Source organism: Stenella coeruleoalba (genome assembly GCF_951394435.1).
Source record: "Stenella coeruleoalba genome assembly, chromosome: 6".
Lineage (NCBI taxonomy): Eukaryota > Metazoa > Chordata > Mammalia > Artiodactyla > Delphinidae > Stenella > Stenella coeruleoalba.
Window position 1 is genome coordinate 35,639,169 of NC_137151.1, and position 24,778 is coordinate 35,663,946.

General features: G+C 42.6%; 1 protein-coding gene across 1 annotated transcript in view; it reads left to right on the forward strand.

The window, feature by feature from the left end:
• The window catches only part of THSD7B (thrombospondin type 1 domain containing 7B), a 1,185,627-nt gene that overhangs the window by 13,582 nt on the left and 1,147,267 nt on the right, over nucleotides 1–24,778 (forward strand). The window contains exon 2 of the mRNA XM_079925246.1: nucleotides 21,685–21,781. The gene's annotated coding sequence lies outside the window, so the exon portion shown is untranslated. The remainder of the gene's footprint in view (nucleotides 1–21,684; nucleotides 21,782–24,778) is intronic.

Here is a 24,778-nt window from a genome sequence, read left to right on the forward strand (position 1 = left end):
ATTCCCTGGTTCCAGGTCAGGGGTCAACCAGTGGTCACGTCCTCTTGGTGACCTCCTCCAACCCTCTTTAGACCTCTTTTCCTCTATATTGGTTTTCCAAGCCTCTCCACTCAGACTTATGTGACACATCTGAAGCAAGGTCCTGGAGCGATACTCCACTGTATGTGGCTGATGGTGGGCAGGACATGGTAGCAGTCTTCCTCTTTTGTTTTTGATATTCCTTCTTTTTCAGCTATTCTGGTTTCTTTCTCATTATCTGTTACAATTCTTGTCTTTTCTTTTTGTCTTTGATTTGATTTTATAAATGCATTTCTGTTATTTACTGTCTCTGTTGTGGGTTTAAATTCTCCTATTACATTCTAGCGTCCTTGACGTCTTTCCTCAAGTTCCCATTTTCATCTCACTCTGCTATTCTTACATCTTGATCTTTCTTCTTGTGGTTTTCTGTCCTGTTCCACAAAGGCTATGTCTCTAGACCTTCTAATGAGGATGCCCACTGCAATCATTTTCATCTGGTTTTAGTAGTAAATCATTTTCAGAAGTACCTATTTTCCCCTCAAGTCTTTAGTATGATTTTCTCTTGTTGTGTAGTGATTTTTCATAAATCTCATTTTTTACCCTTCTGTTTTCTCATCCTCAAACACAGAGGATCTAAGTAGAGTCAGGATTTGTCTACAAAGAGGTCGGAACTTGACCCCACAGTCTGTCCACTTTGGTGGTGATCACAGCTTCTTCTCAGGGGTCATTGTATGCACACTGCCCTAACCCCAGATCTGGTATTATTAGGGTTTCCTCTATAGCACTTCTCCTGGGCTGGGTTGAGATGCTCTTCTTCCTTCTCCGCCTGACCCTAGTCACCTGGTGTACTTACATTGAGTTTCTACCTTTTTCTATCATCTCCTTGATATTTCAGTTGAGGTACTTTCGTCTCTCAAAATTTAATATACTAATGCTATGTTCTTCACTCCAAATTCCTCTGTCTTCTCCGTAGCTGATATTTAGGAGTTACAGCCTTCAATTGTGTGTATAAAATGACCAGTAACTTAATTTGTACACCCATGTACATGGCAGCATTATTCACATAATAGCTTAGAGTTGGAAGCCAAGTGTTCATTGATGGTTGAATGGATAAACAACATGTAGTACTTCCATACAATGAAATGTGATACAGCTTTAAAAAGGAAGGAAATTCTGACAAAAGCTACAATATGATTAAGCCTTGTAGACATTATGCTAAGTGAAATAATCCAGTTACTAAGGAACCAATACTGTACGATTCACTTATATGAGGCACCTAGAGTAGTCACATTCATAGACAGAAAGTAGAATGGTGGTTGCCAGGGGCTGGGGGAGAGGAGATAGGAGTGTTGTTTTCTAATGGGTACAGAATTTTAGTTTGGAAAGATAAAAAAAGTTCTGGAGATGGATGGTGGTGATGGTTGCCCAACTATGTAAATGTACTTAACGCCACTGAACTGGACACCTGAAAATGGCTAACATTGTAAATTTCATGTTAGGTACATTTTACCACAATTTTTAATAAATGATCACTAATTTTTAAATGTGCAATGGCAAACTCAGAAAGTGGTACCCACGTTTCAAAGATCTGGTTGGCGCAGACCTTGTGTTGGTAACTAGGGAGCAGACAGTGCAGGAGGAGGAAAACGATCTTCCAGCTTTCTCAACTCCTCCTCTATCTGGTATCAGTGGGCTGCGTTGGGTCTTCGCTGCCGCATGCAGGCTTTCTCTAGGTGTGGCGAGCGGGGGGCCACTCACTGCGGTGGCCTCTCCCACTGCAGAGCGCAGGCCCCAGGCGCACGGGCCCCAGCAGCCGAGGCACGCGGGCCCAGCAGCTGCAGCGCCCGGGCCCAGCCACTCTGCGGCACGGTGGGATCCTCCCGGACCAGGCCCGAACCTGTGTCCCCTGCACCAGCAGGCGGACTCCCAACCACTGTGCCACCAGGGAAGCCCTGGGTCACTCATTTTTATGGCAACATCTTCACTATTAGTTTGGATTTTAGTGGAGAGACTCTTGTCATTTCTTGGAGTGTGTCTTCAGAGTTATTTCCATGAAAATACGGGGGAGGCCATTTTCAGTAGAAGCTCCTTTTTAAAATAATTTTGATGATTCATGGTGCCACACTATAATATTTTACATTGGAATAATTTCTGGAAAAATGTAGGCTACAGGGCTATGAAATATTTTAGGACTTTCTCTTCCCTAAATAAAACACCTATGAATCTATACTCAGCCTCTACTTGCCAGTTAGATTGAGGAAACCCAACATAGCTATTATTGACTCAGACTATTGTTTCTGTGATGAACCGTGGAGAGATGTAGGGAATAGAAGGCAAACTCCTTGTATTGGACAATCTTCTATGTTATTGGGAAAATGTGTTCAGAAGAAATCAGACCTAGGTGTGGGGCTTTAGGCTTTTCCTCAAATTTGCATTTTCTCATCTGTAAAATGTGTATGGTGTGATACGCATAGGGTCTGAAGAATAACAATACCTTCTTTGGAGAATTGCAGAAAAGATTAACTAAGTGTAACATAGTTAAAGGATTTATGTTTTGCCCATAGCAGGTGTTCAACTGGTGCTATTTTTCTTTCCTTTAAAAAGTGAGATTAAAAAATGAGAAGCTAAAAACAAACAAGCAAACAAAAAAAAACCCTGAGAAGTTAGAACTCAAGCGAAGCATTCACTTCTTCCAGCATGATGAGGTAGTACCATCCTTTCTTCTAAAAGGTGAATGTTCTGAAATGAAGAAGGCATAACTGAAATCATTTGAGTGAATTTCACTGTGGATTCTTGCCTGTGTGGGCAGATTACTGATTATCCTTAAATCTGTGAGGAGACTAATATATTACACATGTGTGGGTTGTAATTCTCATTCAATTAGTTCTTTGTCAACCCATGTTTCAAAAGTACAGTAAAGTACCTATCATCTAAGGCCACATTCACCAAGTATGCCAAGTATATCACCATATACACACGACACACCCCATAGTTTTCATGCTTCGATGATTCAAAGCCTCATATAAATTTTTGCTACTGTCTGTATCCTCCAGCCTTAAAAATATTATTTTTGTGTTTTGACCAGGCATAAACTATTGTGACCTCTCTGGGCAAGAATTATAAACTTCCTAGGAAGGGAATTTGAATAATGATTCTGATTCTTACTGCTCTTTGAATTCCCTTCCCTTGGGCTGAAAGCCCTTCCATATGTTTCCATATCATTCTGTGTATACCTCTATTATTTCATCTCCAATTGTATTTATTTATGTGTCTGTTTCTCCACACAGATTAGGACCTCCTTAAGAGCACGGACTGTCTGATGGATTTCCATGTCTGTACTGTCCTGCACAATACCTGATCACAGCAGGCACTCAGCATTTGTTGAGTTAAATTGAGCCCTGGCCATTACATTGACTTAGTGTTCTCGGCCTTCTCCCCTTTTGCCTGATAATAAAGAGGATTATCACTATTCTCTACAAAGCTAAAACCTTGAGTATGAATCAAATGCTTCAGGCAATCTTGGGGGTGCTGGAATGTTTTTTCATGAGTTGGGAGTGCTCCTTAGAATGTTTCAAAAATCACTCAGGTTGATGACATCGTTTTCTTTTTGGTCTCAGATGCTCCAGAAGAGCTACTGAGTGCATGGGTTCATCTTGTCTCCAAAAGATCCCATTTCGGATCTTCAGCATCGTGATGTTGGCACTGTCTGCATTATGACTTTTCAGTAATGAAACCCCACAGGATCAAGTGCAGGCCAGAAGCACCTAATCCTCAGTTCTGCCCTCTTGTTAACAGTTTTATGGTGAGCTTCTCGAGTCTTAACACTGAGGGAGATTCAGGATGGTTTGATTCCCTTTTCTTCTAGTTGCTCCCCTCGCAGAATAGAAGGGGATTTTGACAAGGATGAGTATGAACTCATGTTTGGTGACAGAATTCTGAGGAGTGATTTCTAAGTGACTGGACTGAGATGGGCTGAGATTAGATCTGTTGATTTTAGCAAAGGGGCTAAGACTGTAAAAAAGTCATCAATAATAAGGCAGTTTTTCCACTGCTTTCTTTCAACATGAAGCACATATTAAATCCACTAAGTAGAGCAAAAACAATCGAATAAAAAAACAAAACCAGAAAACCTCCAGCGATCCATGTTTTGAATGCACAAAAGTACAACATGATAGAACTCAGTGTCAGCTAAGAAATAATTTGTTTTGTCAACACCTGAAGTAGGAAGGGCTAGCAAAATAGAATCCAACTTTGTAGTGTCTAGTAAATGTGTTAGAGGACGTTACCACTAAATTGTAGGTAGGAACTCCTGTAAATCCAGGCTCCCAGCCTTTTTGACCCCATATTGACTAAATAGACTCAACTCAGAGAAGTGAGTCAGTTGCTTCTGAGAATACAATTTAGGGAGGGAGCCAGTACAATCCTAGAGACAAGGATTATGTATTGCATGCCATTGTACATGCAATTAAATCACCATTGATCAAGGAGTTGGTGCGGGGGCGGGGAATTCTATCAACAACTTAAATAAAGATGCAGGAAAGGGTAAAGGTCAGGCAGCAAGAGGAAATAATCCTTCGCTCCCAGAGAACACTGGGATTTAATAAATGACAAAATGCAAACTCCAGACCATTGTCATGTAGATGGCATAGGGTGAACAGTGAGGTATCCCCAGAGTTCTGTGACACAGGCTAGAAAAATGAGTCCTATGCGGTGAGATCAGATATCTGCAAAGGTGTCTTCTAAACCAGACCCCAAACCATGGCTATAGACAGAAAGATTGATAAACAGGGCCAAGGAAAGACTGCTCTTCAGAGAAGGGGCTGTTGTCATGGGTTTAAAGGAAAAGGGATCCAAGGATTCAGAATTTGGTCAGTTTACGCATGCTGGACAGGGGATAAAGCTGGAGCATTTGTGAGCCTTTTGCTGTTCATCCTCCTTGGAAAAGTCTGCTCTCTCAGAGGAAAGGCCACAGCATGACCTGGTGGGTGTTTCAAGGAAATGGTGTGTCCTGTGATGGCTGGCCACCGGAGACATCCATGTGTGGGACCTCATTCCTACCCTGTCAATCATCCAACCAGGATTTACTAGTCATTTCCCATGCATCATTAGCTAGGATTATAACATCCCTCCCTGAATCCTGACTGTAGTTTTCAATGTAAGCTTTAAGACATTAGGCACATTTAAAAATTGTTTCGGTTTCTTCAGTGCAGTTTCTTGTAAGAGCTCTCCAAGAAGTTCTCCCCCATGAACATTAGTTACCTTTGCCAAAAAATAATAATACGTGATGCATTTGCTTATTCTTTCATCAGACATATATTGAGCTGCTATTGTGTATCCAGGCTGTGTTGGAGAATAGGATTACAGAAGTAAAAGACAGGGAAGCTCATGATCCAGTGTGGGAGATAGACAATGATAGTAGAGTTTGAGAAATATTCTGATGGAAGATAGTAGACGATACAGAGAGGAGGGGAGTTCAACTCTCACGGGAGTTCTGAGATTCTCAGAAGAGGTGTTCTTGGAGCTGGATTTGAGAGACAATAGGAGTTAGGTGAAGATGGGAGAGAAGGGTGTGCAGAGAGAGCAACTCACATTAATTGAACCAGAGATCACTGAGCATCTGGTACATACAAGCCATTGTTCCAAGCTCTGGAGATACAGTAGCTGCCTTCATGAGGCTTACGTTCTAGTTGAGAGGTGGGGTCAGAGAAGCAGCCAACAAATATTTAAATCAATAACTGATATGATTTTAGAGAAAGGTCCTATGGAGAGAACAAAAATGGGACAGGATGGAGAATGACTAGGTGTGGTCACAGCGGATGGGTGCTGGTGCTTTAGGTAGAAAGGCTGGGAAAGGTTTCTCTGAGATGACCTCGATGATGAAAAGATGGCCCATAGGAAGAGTATTCTATGTAAGCAGGCAGCAGTGGCATATTTGGAGGGGGTGGGAGAAAGCCAGTGGGCTGGACTACAGTGGACTGCGGAGCGGGGTGTGGATATAAGGAGACGAGGTCAAAAACAGGGTCTGCCTAGGACAGGCCTTGGGGACCATGGTCAGACATAGGATTTTATCCTGAAGTCAATGGGAAGCTTTGGAAGGTTTAGTCAGGAGGATGATTGATGCTTTTTGAAGATCGCTCTGGTTGTCACCTGGAGAAACAGGTGTTGGGAGTGACCAACTAGAAGGCCACACTGGGATCCCGGCCAGATGTGATGGTGGCTTGATCTGAACTGGAACAGTGGGGGAAGAGGAGAATAAGCCAGGTTCGTGATGTATTTTGGAGGCAGTGCCAGCAAGACCTGGTGACTGAGTGGGGAGTAAATAAAGGCAGGAACTGGAAATGATCCTTGAGTTTTGGCAAAAGTACAAAGACAGGCAAAAGCAGGGGGCATTAGGGACCAGTGAGTAGTCAGTTGAGGGTATTAAATAAGATATTAACTTTGGAATCAGAAAAACCTATTTGAATCCTGACTTTGCTGCTTCCCAGCTGTGTGATCTTGGACAAGGGTTCAAAAAACCCTCACCGGCTAAATTGCTACGGAAGGCTTGTGTACACAAGTACGTGTAATTCAGAGCAGCTGCGGGGGTGGGGAAGGGAGCTACTTTACTGTCTGGAACTCTGTATTTTGATTTCACTTTCTTTTTTTTATTGTAGTAAAATATATAGGACATGAAACTTGTGATTTTAACCATTAGTAAGTGTACAATTCAGTGACATTAATGACATTTATAATGTGTACAACCATCACCCCAAACTGAAACTCAGTAACCATTAAGCCGTAACTCCCCATCTCCCCTCCCCTCCGCCTTTGGTAATCTCTAATCTACTTTCTGTCTTAGTGAATTTCCTATTCTAGACATTTCATGTAAAGGGAGTGTTACAGTATTTGTTCTTTACCCCTCCTCCTCTTTTATTTGCAACCTGGAAATACAAGAAGGTGCTCAGACATCTTCTGCTGTAGCGTGGCTTCAGGCTTTATCCAAGTCAAGCTGAGTTGTACTGTCTTGTTACTGTTCATAAAGTAAAATCACTTCTAAGAAGTTCAGCTCCACTTCCTCTAGCAGAGTTACGGCTGTGCATATCTGGTATCTCTTTTAGACTGTAAGCCCTCGGCAGGTGGATGCTTCCCTTTCACATGTCTGGACAAGTCTGTGTGCTCATGCGTGTTTGCTGTATAGAAACTTAAGTCAACACAGGAAACAAAAGAGGCGGACACAGCTCTACTTTTTGTTAAGGTTTAATGGTGGGGACCCAGAGGGGCTGGTACTCAGACCAAAGGTATTTAATAGTCTTGGGTGATAAAGCAGAGAAAGCACACAGCAAAATATGCAGAGCTCAGAACGACACTAAACTCATCTAAACAATGAAATAACAAAGCAATAAGAAGAGCCCTTAGTGATATCTTACAAGGCAGGACATTGACAGGAGGGGTGGGTGAAGACAATTGTTAATAATGTTACTGATTAGAATAATAGCTGCCCTTCCATGAGATCTGCTATTGGCTGGAAGGTTCCATACTGTATCTCTTTTTGTTGTGGCAGCCTTGTGATACGTGCTATTTATCTGTCTTTGAAGTGATCAAGTTGGATCTTAGGGAGAATGAGTCGCCCACTCTAACTCATCATCCCAGAAAGTGTCTGGGCCGGGATTTGAGTCAAAGCATATCTAGCTCTAAAGCCCAGTTTTTTCCACTCTGAGAAAAGCTGTTGGTCTTATTTGGAGTATGGAATGGGGGCAGAGATAGATTAAATGACAGCCCAAGAATGGAATTAATAAAACAGCATAGACACATTTCCTGACAAAATTGGTGTAAGGTGCTCCAGAAGGGCCAAAGAAATATTGGATACCATAGTAAAGGGTATTAGGAAAAATAAAACAAAAAAGAAAATATCACTCTGCCCACAGTGAGGCTTGAAGAGGAATGATTATGAGCACAGTGCTAGTATAAACACTCACGGGGTGAGGACTTGTAACAGCACCCGCGCCTGTGTGTTCCTTGTCGTCATGTAGTACAGAGGCAACAGGGATTATTCAGAATTGTTCTGAAGCCCCTGGAGGTTCAGATACTTCTTTTCCTTTTGGGCCACTGAGACTAACACAATAGCAAAAGAAAACTTGTCAGTTTGTTACAAAATGCACAACAGGCATTTCCCCGGGGATGTTTTTAAAAAAACAGAGGTATCTGTACTTAGAGGCTATTGGTTGCTATAGAGTAACATCTGTGAGGGTTGCTTTTTCCATCAAGGGAATCAAATTTCTTATTGTGCTATCAACCTCCTGCCACATCATTTTTAAAGGCGAGCCATAAAATGTTTCTTTCTACTGTGGCAGCAAAGAGGAAAACTTCATTGGGGGAAAAGTAATGCAGTTTGAAAGAGTCCTATAAACCAAAATCTGTTTAGGGAACTTAATTCTGGGTTTTACAAGGCGACCACGTCTTTCCTCGCAAATAAACACAGAGCTCTCCAATTCACGTGCCTGGCAGAAACAGCGTTCATGTGGTTGGGCTGTACTGGTTTCAGAGCGCGGTTGAAAATTTGGGGAAGGAAGGGTGGTAGTAAAGTCCACCTCCTTCCTGCTATGACCCATAAAGGTACAGGACTGAGAACTGGGAACATGGGTGAGATGCATCTGATAAGGATGTTCATTTGCTGCTCACCATGTGTGGCTGGAGCAGACATTGAAGCTGAGTGCATCTGAGTATAAGCATGTCTTAATACCTCTTTCTTGCCTATCCCCTATCCTCGTTTTAAATTAGTAACAGTTAACCTGGTGATTTCCAACTGATCAGTGATTTTGACTTGTTCTTTTCCTCACCCCCAAAAACAACCACAAAAATTCCCCAAAGCATGATAAAAGTAATACACATACATTCATCATAGAAAACTTGGGAAACACAGAAAAGCAGAGGAAAGGTGAAGACAATTTCCATCTTAGAAAAAGTAACCGTGTTGGTTTTCTTTGTGTGTTTAGGGGTGCATATTTAAAAAAAAAATTATGACCATATTATATATAGAAAAATGTATGTACTGATGTAAACATCTATTTTTGTGGGTATGAAAGTGATATATATGCTTTGCAGAAAACTTGAAGAATATGAAAGTATAAGGAAAAAATAATTACACAGAATTTCACCATCCAGAGATAAATGCTAATATTCCATTTTATTGTGTTTCAAAATGTATTCATTTCAAAGTTTAAAATATAGTTGATGCAGGGACATTTGTAACTATTAGGTGGAAGATGATAAAAGAGGAATTGAAGAAGATAATATCTGCTATAAACTAGTTTTTTATTTAATTTTTACCCATTGGAAAAACAAAAATCTCTGAGACTTAGGTCATTTGATATGAGTTTTAAAGTTGCAGGATATAATTACTTGAGTTCTTTGGCAATGGAAATGGTTATTATGTTGCTCTATGCAGCTGTGCCGTTCAGGGAAGAGGGAAGAAGAAATACTTTAATGATTCTCTCTGCATAACATCTTAACCATGTAAATATCTGTTATTGGAGCAAGTGCTGGAACAGAATAATATAGGTTATTTTAAGTGGTAATCAAACATGGCAAAAGCTTTTATCGGAACTCTGGTATAAAGAACAGGACTCAGTAAACATGCTTTCTGGCATTGGTAAGATAGAGAAAGCAGCCAAGGGTAGCACTGCAGGGTCAACCTATATCCTGAGATGTGGAATCCATATTGGAACAAAAAATCCCACAGATATTCTTGTTTGAGGCTTAGACTGAGTAAGGCAAGGCTGGTAAATCATTTTATACAACTGACACACATCTTAAATGTGATTCTTCTCTTGGTGACTTCTTTTTCCACGGAAGATTATGTGGTAGCATATTTTACATGTAAGAGATAACTTGGCTGGGTACAAAATTCTCAGCTATCCCCCCTAAAAAATACTAATCATAAAATAATTTAAAAATTAGAATTCTAACATTAAGTTCAGAGTAAACCCACTAAGTTTAATATTTCTTTACTCTTCTTTGCTTTTACCACCCTAAGGAGGTACAGTCATAGTTTTCTTTGCTTTTACCACCCTAAGGAGGTACAGTCATAGTTTTGTATTCAAAGAAATTGTGAATACTGCTTTTCTCTGTGTGATTACCAATTTTATAGGCAGTTGAATTCACTTTGTTTCTGTGTATGATTTTAAGGCTTATTTTTTATTTAATTTAATTTTTAAATATGTAGAATATTTACATACTTCAAAAATCAAAATTATATACAACAGTATATTTAGAGAAGTTCCTATCTCTTTCTTCTCCACCCTATTATCACCACCCTCTATAGACATTAGCTAACTTTTATGTTTCTTTGAAAAATAAGCAAATTATCTGTGTATATTCATTTCTCTTTCTCACATAAAAGATGTCAAACTATATAATATTTTGTGCTTTGCTTTTTTAACTGAGGAATATTTTCTAGAAGTCACTTCATATTAATTCAGAGAGATCTTGACTTTGCTACATGGTTCTCCACTGTGTATTATGGGCTATTCACACAGCTCCCTACTGAGGGACATTTGGGTTTCCAGTCTTGCTATTGGAAATGCCTCAGCCATGAATACCCTTGTGCGTAGGTTGTTTCATATTTGTGGAGGTTTGTCTTAAGGGTCTTTGACATCGTATTTTTGTTCAGTTGGTCTCTGTCCTGGGGAGAAGCTCATGGTTAGGTTTTCTCAGTTCAGTTTTATTTGTTAAAGTACAAGTAAATTCCTTCTGGATACTGGTATTAGGTTGATATCAGTTTACACTTTAATATTTTTGCCTCTTTCTTTTGGTCCTAAGTACAGGCAGTTCTCTCCTTTCACATATAATGCATTCTTGAAAATTTGTACAAGAGTTGCGTGTGGGAAAGCCGGACAATAGACTTATTTGATATAAAGGAGGTAGGAGTTCCATTCCCAGAGAGCTAAAAAAAAATAAGATCCCTAATTACACCTGTTTTTTTTTTTTTTTTGCGGTACGCGGGCCTCCCACTGTTGTGGCCTCTCCCGTTGCGGAGCACAGGCTCCAGACGCGCAGGCTCAGCGGCCATGGCTCACGGGCCCAGCCGCTCCGCGGCATGTGGGATCTTCCCGGACCGGGGCACGAACCTGCGTCCCCTGCATCGGTAGGTGGACTCTCAACCACTGCGCCACCAGGGAAGTCCCTACACCTCAGTTTTTTAAACACAATTATTTATGATTTATTGCCAACATTTGGTACATGTTCTTTAACTGTGTTCATTTCCTTTTTAATTAATTGAACACACGATTGACCTGCCTAAGTCCAATGAGAATCAGATTAAGGTGAAAGATTCTCTGTCTTCTGGCTGCTTAATGATTTTCATCTTTGTCTTGAAGTATTGTTTACATGAACTATACTTCTTATCACTTGTATCAGCACTTTCCTTTTTCTGTTTTCTATTCATGTTTATAAAATAATAGGACAAAATATAATAAACATCCAGGTAATGGCACAAACATCTCTGGACTGAAACAGAACAATTCACTCTTGGGTAACACCAGCATGTGATAGCTTGAATTGATCATTCCTTAACTATTGAATGAAAGTGTTGAATGGAAAGCGTGGGAAAAGAGGTTTGGTGTGACAATATATGATGTGTGAATGTACAGACTGTTTGGAAGTTGAGCCATCTCTGTGTTTCATGAGAAGTAGGGAGAGGCTGCACGGGAAGATGCTAGGTCAATGCCATTTAACAGTGAATGAAAAAAATGCAGAGAAGAATGTGTGGGCAATCTTCAGATTATAATCTAAGGTGTATGCTAAGTGCAGTACAAAGTTGGTCTTACATGTCCTACTCATAGAGTTTTTATAAGGCACGTGATTTTGCCTCTGCATCTTGGGTGTTAATCATGGCCTATGAGTAGCATTGAAATACACAGAAATATCTCTGGATGGTACTTGCAGGGATAATTCTACTGGCTTCAGAAAGCCTAGATGGGATGGTAAGAAACATCTGTTGACTTTGTGGGGAAGTACTGTGTGGTCTGGATCAGGTGACTCGGGACTAGCAGGAGAGCTTCAGAGGTGCCCAAAATGAAAGCACGAGCCGGCGTCAAGATCAGGAATCTGAGACTGAAAAACATGAAATGAGATCAAAAGGAAAGTTCTGGAACAGACCAAAGGTGAACCCTGGGAGTAGAGGTAGAATGAAAACTGGAGGCTGAGGAAGAAAGGAAGACACCTGACCGCACGTTTAAAACAGGGGACGGAAGCCAGAATGAACTGTCTTTATCAGGAGAATGTTCCAGAGGCTGTGGCTCAGAGACCGGGAGCCAACCATGAAACCCACATGCCTATTTTTCTTTTTTTTCTTTTTGTGGTACGCGGGCCTCTCACTGTTGTGGCCTCTCCCGTTGCGGAGCACAGGCTCCGGATGCGCAGGCTCAGCGGCCATGGCTCACGGGCTCAGCCTCTCCGCGGCATGTGGGATCTTCCCGGACCGGGGCACGACCTCACATCCCCTGCATCTCAACCACTGTGCCACCAGGGAAGCCCCCACATGCCTATTTTTGTACATCTTTTCCAAAGGACACTCATGTAATGCAAGGGTTGGTTAAAAAAGAAAAGAAAGGAGAGAAAAGTAGATATACGGGTTGGGATACAGGTCCAGGGAATGAAAGCATTAGAATCCTGACTATGATGGAGGATTTAGAAGAAGGGTTTCCAACCCTGTTCTGTAGAGCTGCATGGTGCTCCCTGGCCATTGAGAGTGTGCCTTCAGTGTCCCAGGTCCCTGGGAGAGTAGGAAGGGAGAGGGTGGAGGGGAGAGATGGCCTGTGATGGAAGGCTGGTGCTTCCCACACGTGCTCGACAGCAGCTCTCCTATGACCTGTTTTACGTGGTGCTGGGGGTGCTGTGTAAGATGTCATTTGAAGGAAGGTTCTGCCCTGTGTTTGTTTGCTGTGGCTCCTGTAACAAATCGCCACACTTGGTGACTTAAGAAGAGACAGAAGTGTGTTCTCTTATAGCTCTGGAGGCCGGAAGTCTGAAATCAAGGTGTCGCAGGACCACACTCCCTTTCGAGGATCTAGGAGAGAGTCATTCCTTACCTTCTCTAGTTTCCGGTGGCTGTTGGCATTCCTCGGCTTGTGGCTGCATCTCTCTGCTCCATCTTCCTATCACCTTCTCTTCTATAGATGTGTCTGATCTCCCTCTGACACTCTCTTATAAGGATACTTGTGATGGCATTTAGGGTTTACAGGAATAATCCTGGATAATCTCTTCATCCCAAGACACTTAATCTACTGACGTCTGCAAGGAATTTTTAAAAAATAAGGTCCCATTCACAGGTTCTGGGGATTAGGACATGAGAGCTATCTTTTTGGGGGGCTGACATTCAGCCCACTACCTGCCGCTAAAAAAGTTCGAAAACTTCTGATTTAAAATGATAAACGTCTGTGAATTGGTTTGAAAAAAAGAAAAAGAAAATATAAAGAGCCCCGATCTTTTCAATGCAGGGAAAGGAAGGCAGAGAAAGATGATTATGTTGCAACTTAACGTTTAAATGTTAGGCAGCTACAAGGTAGGAAGCTGATTTAAGCAGCAAAAAGAGGTAGCAGGCATATTCGTTTAGGGACCAGAAGTGACCATAGCTCCCTTGGGGCCATTGGCTTTGTGAGAGCTCCCTTACCTCACTCAACTTCACTCATGGCCTCTTTCATTGTCTTTCAGCCCTGAACACTGATGATTTTGAAGAATGGTCAGAGGGGGATCATCTGGCTTGTGGCATGGTTCTCTAACAAAACCTAGTCTTGATGAAAAGAGTAAAGAAAGCAGTTAAAAATGGCCTTACACCCATGTACATGTCACTAGCGCATTGATGTAAGCATAGCATATATAACAAAGGTGTATGTGATAGTCACTGGATTTCTGACCTTATTCTCCATACCATTCTCGCTAAGGAATAAGTGACAACCTTTGAGCGTGTCTAAGAGGATGGTCTTTATTTTGTTCCATTTTCTCTACTGTATAGGTACTATTTTCTCCTTTATAATTAACAAGTAAATTGTGGGGAGATACTCTGAGACCATATAAATACCGCATTCCTCATCACACTTTCCTTTCTAGATTTTTTTCCTAGATTTAGCATCACTGGTGATTTTTTTCGCCTCAGTTTTTTCTATGATGGTTTCACGAATTCTAGACTTATTAGTCAACATTTCATTAAAAGGAGGAGCTTTCCCTTTTTCATGTTTATATAAGTTCTTTATTATCTGGATAGACTCATGGATTCTTATTTTATTCAGTTGGTTATAAGACACTAATGTTTTTCTTTGTTTTGGTATTCAAGTTGTCCCAAATTTTGCCAGTGGGAACTCCCTCAAGCTGCCTCCTATGCCTCCTATGCCTCCTCCTATGACATGTTCTTGTCATTCTTTGAGCACTTCCTCACTTTTTGGTATTAGATGTTCCATGATCTTGTATTTTCCCTGCCCCAGCCCTAGAATCAGCCTTTTCCTCCAAGGAGCATAGTTCCTTTAAGTAGGCAATGGTATTTATAAACCATGACCTGGAGGTCATTTGGTTTTTGTTTTGCAATACGTGGATACTATCTAGGAACTGAAAAAAAAAATCTGTCATAGGTATTGCCTTAGTTCAGTCAGGCTGCTATAATAAAATACCGTAGACAGGGCCTTATAAACAGTCAAAATTTATTGCTTACAGTTCTAGAGGCTGGAAGTCTAAGATCAGAGTGCCAGCAAGGTCAGGTTCTGGTGAGGGTCCTCTTCCAGGTTGTAGACCGGTGACTTCTCATTGTATCCTTGTATAGTGGAAGGGGCTAGGGAGCCCTGTGGGAGTCTCTTTTTTAAGGGCACTGAAGCCCATTTCTGAGGGCTCTACCCTCATGACCTAATCACCTCCCAAAGGCCTCACTTCTTCATAGTATCACCCCGAAAGTTAGAGTTTCAGTATAGGAGTTTTGGGGGAACACAAACATTCGGGTCATAACAGGTGGTCTGAATTTCGGTCCCCCAGAAGCTGACCTTGAGCCAGGAGTTCAAGGGCAAGCTGCTGATTGGGCAGGGCAGTGTAAGGTAAGGGTGAGGCAAGACAGGAAGGGTGCCCTCGGGCTGGTTACTTCAGTGGGTCACTTTGGTAGAAAACACACACCTCGAAACAACCTTGGCCAAGGGGTAAGAAAGCTGGAGTGTTTCACCCCCCACCTACGGGGCACTGCCCGGGGCTGCTGGGGGGACGGGCAGTGGGGTGGTGGGATTCACATTGCCAGGCCCCTGTAGCCTGGAAAGATGGCTGGAAGCCAGGCTGGCTCACACAGACATGGGAGCCAGACAGACATGGGGATTGGAAACTGTGGGCGTCCACAATGTCGGCCACGAGTTCAGGCACCACCAGACAAGGGGAGTAAAGCTGACAGAAATACAGTAACCCTGGGCCCTCTGAGGGAAGGCGCTCTGAGAGGCCTGGAGGCTTCTTCCGTTGGCTGGAGCCTTTTAGATAAGGGGCGTCAGAACTTTTCTCAGAAAGACCACCCTGGCTTGGCTGTTACCGCTCCTGTTCTCGCCTCACAAACTCCCAGGCCACTTGCTTGGCCTCATCCACTCTTGGCTACATAGGTCTATATCTAGTTGTACTGCCGGGCAAATGACTTTGAAGAGGGTGGTGTTGGGAGTGTCAGGGTTGGAAGCAGGACGAGTTTCTAATTTGGGCTGGAAAATAGGAGGAAGGAGGAATAGGATGCCTTGCTGTCTTAATCACCTTCTATTCAACTCCCCAGCAATATTAATATCCCAAATCTGGCCGCGTCTAGCTATCCCCGTTGCTCCCTGCCGGTCCTGGTGGCCATCGCCTCTCACGTGGATCCCTGTGATGGCCTGTAACCTCTCTGCCACCTCCACCCTTGCCCTCTGTTCCCCACACAGCAGGCTGAGCGTGGGGTCCGGACATGTGACAGTCCTGCTCAGAAACTGACAGTGCCTTTGAGTTATACCCAGGAGGAAATCCAGGGTCCTTCCCGTGGCCGACAGGCCCCCTGCAGCCTGGCCTCTCCTACGTCTCAGCTCTCCTCCCATAGCACTCTCCCCCACCTTTCTTCTGCTCACTGATTCTAGAACACACCAGCTTGTTTTCTTGCGGTTCCCTCTGCTTGGGGAGATGCTTTTCCATGAGTCCCATGGCTCCTTCCATCCCTCCTCCTCTCTTCTCACCCCCCCAATGTCACCTCGTTCCCAACCTCCCCATCCATTCATCCCTTTACTCTCTTTTGCTCCAAAGCCCAACCCGATGAGAGCAAGCCAAGGCTGCTTACTCAGAGTTTGCTCCAGCAAGGGAGTCCGCCACCATCCCTTGCGTGTGGCAGAGACTCAGAGGCAGGCAGAGGAGTAGCTAAGCTTTACGGTGGAAAAGGGGAGGCTTCAGGTGCGCCCTGATTGGAGGCTGTCGTCCTGGGGAGGCTGTAGGTGGGCTAACTAGAAGGGGCCTCCTCTGAGAATGGTTAGGGGTGCATATTTGCTACTCTGGTTGGTCCTACGTTGGAAGCAAGGGCAAAAGTTAGGGAAGCTACCAGTTATCAATCAAGTCCTGGCCATTTGGAGCCAGCTGTTACCGGGGCTATTGTCTGGCTTCCTAAACTATCACTGGGGATAGTGTTCTGACGTCCTGCAAGTCTGATTATAACAGGCTGGCTTTCTGGGTTGGTTTCCTGGGCAGGTTGCTGCAGGTTGTGGGTGAGAATTCTATTCATATATATATTCTGCCATCCGTTTGTATATTCAGTCTCTCAGCACTCACCATCTGTCCAATGTGATGCATATTTGTTTTTCTAGTTATTGCCCGTCTCAGGAGAAAAAGAAAGCTTCGTGAAGGCAGGGATCTTGTTGCTACTGCGACTGCAGCTCCTCAAACTGTACCAGGCACAAGGTGGTTGCTCAATAAATATGTATTGAATGAGGGAATGACGGTACCTGTTCCTTCCTCTATGTAAGTTTCTAGAAATAGAACCTTCTGCTCTTTTTCTCTCTTTATGGGCCAGCAGTTTGGACAAGGCCAACCACCCACTGAGGAAACTTGGAGAAGAGGTCCATATGGAGAACCCTGGGATTTGGATTTAGGGGACCAAACTCATACGTCTGTAGGAGCGAGGCAGCTGAAAGAACGAACCAGCCTGGTGGGTGGGGTTGACAGAACATGGAGTCTCTGTAGAAAGATGGCCGTCTTGACTCGGCACTTACCAATTTTTTTTTTTTTTTTTTGCGGTACGCGGGCCTCTCACTGTTGTGGCCTCTCCCGTTGCGGGGCACAGGCTCCGGATGCGCAGGCTCAGCGGTCATGGCTCACGGGCCCAGCCGCTCCGCGGCATGTGGGAACCTCCCGGACCCGTGTCCCCTGCATCGGCAGGCAGACTCCCAACCACTGCGCCACCAGGGAAGCCCGGCCCTTTCCAATTTTTAACATGTCAGAATGTGGGCCTCCTGTTTACAGAACATATGAGTCATCAAAAGAATCTGACACCCTGGAGTTTTATGTAAAAAATACTTTCAATATTTAAATATTAGCCACTCTTTGGACTTCCCTGGGGGTCCAGTGGGTAAGACTCCACATTTCCACTGTGGAGGGCATGGGTTCAACCCCTGGTGGGGAAAGTTCTGAATGTGGTGTGGCACGGACAAAAAAATATATATTAGCCACTAATAAAATATGATGTATTGGGGTAGGAAGGAGAAAGGTGGGAAAAACAAAATGTTTTTGTGGGCTGCTTTCAGGCCTGAGGCAGCAGGCTTGGCCTCTTGCCGAGGTTGTCTCCTGAGGTCCTCTCTGGAAGTCTCTGGGTCTCCTCTCCCTGTTTTGTCTGACCTTCCCTATGATGGAGGCTGGAGGTTAAGGGGAAGGCAGTTGGTGTGAACCCCCAAGCTCCAGCCGTTGGATATCACAAACCGGGTCTCAGCGTATCAGTCGCCTTCGAATGATTTTCTTCATTAGGAGTCCTCTGTAGACGTGAGGACGGTGACTGCATGAGGCCGTTTTGGCTTTGAGCTGATTGTAAGTGTAGCCGCAGGAGCCATCTTTCTGATTAGAACTGAGGTTCTGAAGCCAGATGAGTTAATAATGCAGTGATGTGATGGGGAGAAGCAGGGACTCCGGTCTTGTTTATGTTCAGAGAAGTTTTAGGTGCTTTCACTAAAAAAAAAAAAAAAAAAAGTGATTTCTCAAAACTTTAAATCATTGATTGGTACCTGGAGTAATTAAGCTCATTTTCCCATTTAGGAAATCCTTTTCCTAACTACCATTCATTACAGTTTGCAAAGGATTTAAAGGGAAGGATTCTGGGCAATGCTGATGATAAAACGGGAGAGGAAGAGAAACGCGGAAGAGTTATTGGTTGTTATTTTCACAGCTACCCCTTAAGAGCCCAACAAAAATTATACTCAAAGTGGATCTTTTTCCCCCTCCAATTCCACAAAAATGTCAAAATGCAAACCAGCTAGGTTGATGTTATTTAAGAAGCTATTATCCTTAGTGAAATCTAAGCACACCAGAAACGCTATCCAGCTTCTCTGGGAATGGGAGATAAATGGTATTTGTGTAAGGATAACATTTTGCCAAATTTTGTGGTGGTAGCAGACCTCACAGTTATTTGAAGTTTCTTAAAACTTTATTCTCCCTAGCTCTGATTGAGCTAATTAGAACCCACAGGGAATAATGTGGGTAATGGTGGGAACGGGGAAGTAGAAATATGCAATGCAATTAGCTCCTTTTTTTCTGTGTGATGCAACCTGGGACCTCGTGAGCTTGCAAAGACTTGGAACAATAGGATCCACTGATACTGAAGCTGCTAGCGAGTCCATAATTATGATATAATATCTTGCCAGCCTCTTACAGGCACGGAGGTAGAATGGAATATGAGTAAATAAGATCCAGCAATTTGCTTTATCCGTAATTCTTTATATCAATAACATATTTTCTTTGTTTTTTGTTTTTTTTTTTTGCGGTACGCGGGCCTCTCACTGTTGTGGTCTCTCCTGTTGTGGAGCAACAGGCTCCGGACACGCAGGCTCAGCGGCCATGGCTCACGGGCCCAGCCGCTCTGCGGCATGTGGGATCTTCCTGGACCGGGGCACAAACCCGTGTCCCCTGCATCGGCAGGCGGACTGTCAACCACTGCGCCACCAGGGAAGCCTGTGTTCTTTTTTTTTTTTTTCCCCAAAGAAGATAGAAACTTAGTTGATAGAAACTTAGTTGAACATTTTGTGTCCCATCGGAGGACTTCATCTCCATGGGAATAAATTTGGTTTGCAATCAGTTAAATGAGAGGTTTCCTTGGTGTTATTACAAGTTGAAGAAAGCTATTCCACAACACCCTCTTCCTACCATCAGCAGATGTCCTTGACTTTGCTTGCTACTGTAGTGTAAACTCATGCCAGGAGAAAACTTGAATTTAGTCATTTATACCTTAATTTGTTTGGACTGTACTCAGGCTGGGCCGACCTCGTGGGCAGGGACCTGTGAAGTCTCTTATAGTTGCATTTAAAGCTAGCACGATGCAATATAAAGATGAACAAGGTTTTTGCTAATAATTTAAATTTAGTTTTTTCTTTATTTAGAATGACATTAAATAGCAAATAAAAGAAACCGTGACAGGTTAAGAGAGAGCACAGAACAAAGGAAAAAATTTTATATTTTAGTACCTTTAACATCACGTTTTTTCCTGCTTTTTGAACAAGGGGGGTTAATTTGCATTTTGCACTGCGCCGCATAAATTATGTAACTGGTGCTGTACCCAGGCACAGATAAATGTAATTCAGAGATTCAGTCACTCATTCAGCAATTGTTTTCTGAACATGAACTTGGTACACCACAGTGCCAGGTATAGGAGATGTAAAAACAAAACAAAACAAACAAACAGAAAACCCCAAACCAAAATGAAGAGCTGGTTTCTGCCGCCTGGGCCTTAGTACCTGCTTTTGAGAGAAATACCTGCAGCCAGGGCTTGTAGATAATTATGGAATCTTGAGGCCCAGATCTGGGGCCAGGAGTGAATTCTGAGATTCTCCTGGTGATGGGAGGAGTCTGGAAAGAATTTGTAGAGGTGTTATTTCAGATTGTATCTGAGTGTTCAAACTTGTAAGATATTTTAGAACCACTCTTTTTTCTTAAGACAAGACCAAATAATTAGAACTAGCGACACAGAGATTGGAGGCTTTCTCATCTTCTACTCCAAGGTCATAAATTATGAGAGAGGCCCTGCAGTTATCTTTAATCAGATCTGAGAGAGTGATTGTATTCTGCTAGTGACTGTCTAAAAGCAGGACTGAAACCTAGGTCACCTGATTTCAAATTATTTTCCACTTCATTCCAATTATCTACTCCATTGTAATCCTTAATTTGACAGCTGTTCTTACTTTCCTGTTACTAATATTAAGAAATTAGGAAGTGATATAGCATTTTTCAGAAGATTTGATTTGATTTTTTCTTCCTATCAAAACTTATGTAAGGGGTCTTCTAAACCGAAAATATTTCCAATGCACTTAAATTATAATTTGTTTTATAAAAACCAAATTCTCCCTAACCACTGTCACCCTGAGGGAGGAAGGTCCATGTTCTGGAGCCAGCGTTCTGGTGTGGAAGAGCACAGGCTTTGCAGTCAGGAGTGGGAGGAATCTGAGTCTGCCTTTGAAGAGCCATATGCCTTTGGAACTGTGATCAGCCTGCTTGAGCCTCCACTTCCTCATCTGGAGAATGGGCACAGTAATAACTGCTTGGTAGTGATGTTGGAGGGTTTAATGAAATGAGGTGGTAGAGTACCGTACAGACACTGGGTGCTTGGTGAATATTGCTTCCTTCTCTTGAAAGACAAAACATTTCCCCTTCTCCCCAGCTCTTTTAAGGCTTCTGCCTTGTGAAATGGCTCATTTTATATCAATGGCCTATTTTATCTGTGTTTGAACTTGAGAAATTTCTATGACTTTTAACTTTCTCTTAATATATTGGTAAAGAGAGAAAAATGTGACTCTTCAATTTCAATATTTTCCTTCTGTGTTCACTTTCTATCCCAATGGTGAAATCCCAGAATACTAAGAATTTTAGGGGAGATATCAGAGTCATGGAGTTGAATAATTTTAAAATGATAAGGCACTTTGGGGATAATCATAATATATAGCTGTCATTTAAGAAGGCCACTGGGCTAGGTTGTATTCTGTGCACTTCACAGGTATTAATTTGGTTAAATCTCACAAAGAGTCTCTGAGGAAGTGTGTTTTTGTTTCCATCTCACAGATAAGGAAACAGAAGCAACGAGTTAAGTAACTCATCCAAGGTCACTTGGGCTGGCCCAGGACCCGTGCCCTAACCATTATGCTAAACTACCTTAATTATGAGGCATTCCAGACCCCTGATTTTACAGGTGGTTGAGATCTGCAAAGAATAACTGACTTGACCAATGTCATCCAGCTGCTTGAATGCAGGGGCAGGCCTGGAACCCCGGGATACTGACCCCCCCCACCCCGCCCCACCCAGTGCAAGGTTCTCTCCACTCCCCCCCAAGAATTACTGGCAGGACGGGCTCACAAGAGGCTCAAACTGGGAACCAGCAAAGCTAGATAATAATATTTCTATTCCTGTGCCTTTCATTAAGGATGCATGATTTTTGTAATTCTTTCCTTTAACAGTAATTGCTCTGTTTTTGTCTTTCAGGAACCTGGGCAGGAGGAGATAAGCCAATATATCTGCCTGTTGAGCCTACAGTTAAAAATAATTATAGAGAACATGGTGGTGCTTCAGAAACTGGCAGGTGATGTGACATTTTTCAAATCATACTTTTTTACATTATTCAGTTCTAGTCTGGAGGAATTACCTTCGGGTAGAAAGAAGAAAAGAGTGGGAAAAGAAAAGTCAAACATTCACTTGTTTCTTTTGTGGAAAATACCTGACCATTATTATAAGAAGGTAGATGCAGATAAAATTTGTATATACAGGTTACTAATTACTTACAAGTAACTTATTACAATAAGTCAAAATTACTTATTGAGTATACGTACCCTTTTCCAAAAAGAATTTGGTGTGTACAACAAGATTAGTAAGCCGTTTCTGTGATGCAGCTCTAAGATGAAGGGAAAACAAAGAGGCCAGCTGTAAGGTCAGCGCTGTCCCTGTGGTTGAACAAAACCTTGTGTTTTGGTGGATCAAGGCCGCCATTCTTGTTCTCCAGAAAGGAAGGAACATAGCAATGGTGTCTACAGGAGCCAAAGTTTGTTTGTTTGTTTATTTATCGGAGTATAGTTGCCTTGTACTCTTGTGTTAGTTTCTGCTGTGCAGCAAAGCGAATCAGCCACATGTATACATATATCCCCTCTTCCTTGGATTTGCTTCCCATTTAGGTCACCACAGAGCATTGAGTAGAGTTCCATGTGCTATACAGTAGGTTCTCATTGGTTATCTGTTTTATACATAGTAGTGTATATATGTCAATCCCAATCTCCCAATTCATCCCACCCCCCTCTTCTCCGCTTGGTATCCATACATTTGTTCTCTACATCTGTGTCTCTATTTCTGTTTTGCAAATAAGTTCATCTGTACCATTTTTCTAGATTCCACATATATGTGATATTATACGATATTTGTTTTTCTCTTTCTGACTTACTTCACTCTGCATGACAGTCTCTAGGTCCATCCATGTCTATGCAAATGGCACAGTTTCGTTCCTTTTTATGGCTGAGAAATATTCCATTGTATATATGTGCTACGTCTTCTTTATCCATTCATCTGTTGATGGACACTTAGGTTGCTTCCATGTCCTAGCTATTGTAAATAGAGCTGCAATGAACATTGTGGTACGTGACTCTTTTTGAATTATGGTTTTCTCAGGGTATATGCCCAGTAGTGGGATTGCTGGATCATATGGTAATTCTATTTGTAGTTTTTTAAGGAACCTCCATACTGTTCTCCATAGTGGCTGTACCAATTTACATTCCCACCAACAGTGTAGGAGTGTTCCCTTTTCTCCACACCCTCAAGCAAAGTTTATTTTAATGAAATTCAAAGAGCAGTTTCTCCTGAAGAGTGTGGTATAGGACATATTAACCAGTGACAGAACAGCCACTGTATTAGTAGTCAGGGTTCTCCAAAGAAAGAGAACCAGTAGGAGATCTCTGTGTCTCTGTCTCTGTTTCTATCAAGAAATTTATTGTAAGGGATTGGCTCATGTAATTCTGGAGGCTGACAAATCCCAAGACCTGCAGTCAGCAAGCTGGGGCCGAGGAGAGCTGGTGATATAGTTCCAGTCTGAGTCTGAAGGCCTGACAACCAGGAGAGCTGATGGTGTAAGTTCTAGTCTAAGCCCCAAATCAGGAGAAGACCTACGTCCCAGCTCAGTGTCGGGCAGAGAGAGAATTCTCCATTACTCAGTCTTTTTGTTCTATTCAGGCCTCCAGTCGATTGGGTGAGGCTCTCCCACACTGGGGAGGGTGGTCTGCCTTACTCAGTTTCCTGATGTAAATATCAGCCTCATCTGGGGACACCCTCACAGACACACCCAGAAGAATGTTTCACCAAATATCTGGCCACCTTGTGGCCCAGTCAAGTTGACCCCTAAAATCAACCATCACAATCCTCCCCTTTTTCACACATAATCTTCTGCAGTTCTCTAATGCGTGACACAGGAGAGAATCAGGATTTTGTACTAGCATAAATCTATATTACATCAAGAGTTCAAGTTTACAACTGACTTATAATAAACAGTCAATGAGGGAAAACGAGACTGTTTTGGTGAACACAAAAATAGGCAATCAGGTTATGGATGGCAGTTGCAACCTTACATCGGCCTCGGTTCCAAATGTCTGCATTGCGATTTGATTGCATAATATTGAGACAAATTCACAGATAATTAGCTATACTATATGACATTCATTTTTTTTGTAGCTTGCCTTGATATAATACATTTCCATTAAACTCATTTGGAAGCTGGAAAGAGGAACAGTAGGAAATATTTGTTTTAATGTTAAAGCGGTGATGACATTGGCCCATGTTTGACTTAGAAGAGTCAGAGAAGAGCACTAAGGACTGAGAACAAGCTGTAGAGACTCTACGTTATTACTGGTTATGATGCAGCTCTTATGGTTGGGTCTGAATCTGAAGAGCTGAGCCTGGCCGGCCTGGTATTGCAGTGGCCTACATGTGGACTGCTGTCGTCCTGTAGTTCCTCTTTTGTGATTTTATATCCACAGGTCTGGGTTTTTTTAGAGTGCAGTGTCAAACTACACACTTTGTGATGTATAACCTATTTACTGCTATTAGTAACTAATAGTTAAGTACTACCACTTCCGTGTGCTGGGTACATTTTTGAGTGGTGGTGCCTTCCCCCCACCCCACACACACATTGGGTGGTTTAAACAACAGAAATTTGTCTTCTCACGGTTTTGGAGGCTAGAAGTCTGAGACCACGGTGTTCCTTCTGAGGGCTGTGTGAGGGGACATGTTCCAGGCCTCCCTCTGTGGCTTGTAGATGGCCACTTTCTCCCTTTGTCTTCATGTTGTCTTTCTTCTGTATATGCCTGTGTTCGAATTTCCTCTTCTTATAAGGACACCAGTCATACTGGATTAGGGTCCCACCCCAATAATTCCATTTTAACTGATTACCTCTGTAAAGACCCTATCTCTAAACAAGGTCACATTCTGAGGTACTGGGGGTTAGGACTTCAACATATGAATTTTGGGGGGAAAAATTCAACCCATACTATACCTGTATATAACTATATACCAAATAGATATAACTATACCTGTGTATATCTGT